Here is a 2,406-nt window from a genome sequence, read left to right on the forward strand (position 1 = left end):
CAGGCCAGCAGGGGCAGCACCTGTAGATCCACCAGCTGCCCCGGCTCAGGACCAGCCTCCAGCTGTAGATGCTCCAGCAGCACCTCTGCAGGCACCAGCAGTGCCTATTGTGATTCCTGGCCTCCAGGAGGCTTTGGCTCAGATATTATCCGTTTGCACTAGCCTGGCTCAGGCTGTCTCAACCACTACTGCAGCAGCTACCTCACAGACCGGGGGAGGTCATCAGACCCCCGCTGCTCGCACACCAGAGCAGGTTGTTCAGGGATTGCAGACACCGGGAGCAGTCCCAGCTCAGCCAGTTGCACCAGTTGCCCCAGCTGCGCCAGTCACACCAGTTCAGGACTTTGTAGTCCCAATTATGCCAGACGATGAGCAGCGTCATCTTAAGAGGTTCAGTAGGCTCCAGCCTCCATTTTTCGGTGTTGCTCAGGGTGAGGATGCCCAGGGATTTCTGGACAAGTGTCAGCGTATGCTTCGGACAGCAGGGATTTTGGAGACCAGCGGGGTAGCATTCACCGCATTTCAGTTTACTGGGGCTGCCTTCACATGGTGGGAGTCGTATGAGGGGCGTAGGCCGGCGGGTGCAGCACCTTTGTCATGGCAGGAGTTCTCCACTATCTTTTTGGAGAAGTGGGTACCACAGTCTCAGAGAGAGGAGCTGCGCAGGCAGTTCGAGTGGCTTCGACAGGGAGACATGACTGTGACCCAGTATGAGGCGAGATTTTCTGAGTTGGCCCGTCATGCCTCGTGGATAGTCCCGACCGACAGAGAGAGGATCAAGAGGTTTGTAGATGGACTTAACTATCACCTTCGTGTTCTGATGACTCGAGAGAGAGTTCTGGGTATTTCCTTTGAGGATGCAGTTGATATTGCTCGCGATATTGAGATGGCTCGTCGTCAGGATAGAGAGGAGAGGGAGGCCAAGAGGCCGCGAGGTTCTGGTAGCTTCAGTGGTGCTCCGTCTGGGGGTCAGTTCCAGCAGAGCAGAGGTCGTTCATTTAGGCCTCCTCAGTCAGCTCGCTCTGAGTATCGTGGGTCATCTTCCGGCCGAGGTCATCAGGGTTATCAACAGAGCCAGCCATCTCTCAGCGCTCTTCCAGCTCAGGGTTCATCACGAGCTCCATCTGTTCAGGGTTCCTCCAGACCGAGTGCGTCAGCCAGTCACTCTGATGTGCGAGGTTCCCTTCAATCCCATTCTCCAGCACCCGGGAGCTGTTATGAGTGCGGAGAGGTCGGGCATATGTGGAGGCATTGTCCTCAGCGCCGTGGTAGTCAGTCTTAGCAGAGGGGTTAGCCCTCGTCTTCTGGCCCATCCTCTTCAGCACCCGCCCCGCCAGCTAGGGGTGAGAGTCAGGCAGCTAGGGGTCGCCCTAGAGGGGGAGGCCGATCGGGCGTTGGCCAGGAACGATTCTATGCTCTCCCAGACAGGAGAGACGCTATTGCATCAGATGCTGTTATCACAGGTACTATCTCAGTCTGCCACAGGGATGCCTCTGTCTTATTTGATCCCGGTTCTACCTATTCCTATGTGTCTTCATATTTTGCTCATCACCTGGGTACGACCCGTGGGTGTCTTGCTTTACCTGTGCATGTATCTACCCTGGTGGGTGATACTATTATTGTGGATCATGTATATCGATCTTGTCTGGTGACTATTGGGGGCCTGGAGACCCGAGTCGACTTATTATTTTTAGGCCTGGTAGATTTTGATGTTATTTTGGGTATGGACTAGCTATCTCCGTACCATTCTATTCTGGACTGTCATGCCAAGACAGTTACGTTGGCTATACCGGGTGTTCCGAGGATTGAGTGGCGTGGTATGACTGACTATGTTCCTAGCAGGGTGATCTCTTTCCTAAAGCCCCAGCGGATGGTTGGGAGGGGTTGTCTATCGTATTTGGCTTTTGTGAGAGATGTTGGAGCTGAGACTCCTAGTCTTGATTCTGTGCCCGTTGTGAGGGACTTCCCTGATGTGTTTCCAGCAGACCTGCCGGGCATGCCGCCGGACAGGGACATTGATTTTGGTATTGATCTGGTGCCGGGTTCTATTCCTCCATATCGCATGGCACCAGCAGAGTTGAAAAACTAAAGGATCAGCTTCAGGAGCTCCTGGATAAGGGGTTCATTCGTCCGAGTGTGTCGCCGTAGGGTGCACCAGTCTTGTTTATAAAGAAAAAGGCTGGCACAATGAGAATGTGCATTGACTATAGGCAATTGAACAAGGTGACAGTGAAGAACAAGTATCCCCTGCCCCGTATTGATGATTTGTTTGACCAGCTCCAGGGGGCGAGGGTATTCTCCAAGATTGACCTCCGTTCAGGCTATCACCAGCTGAAGATTAGGGACTCAGATATTATGAAGACTGCTTTCCGGACGAGATATGGGCACTATGAGTTTCTAGTTATG

Source organism: Nicotiana attenuata, unplaced genomic scaffold, assembly GCF_001879085.1.
Source record: "Nicotiana attenuata strain UT unplaced genomic scaffold, NIATTr2, whole genome shotgun sequence".
Taxonomy (NCBI): Eukaryota; Viridiplantae; Streptophyta; class Magnoliopsida; order Solanales; family Solanaceae; genus Nicotiana; species Nicotiana attenuata.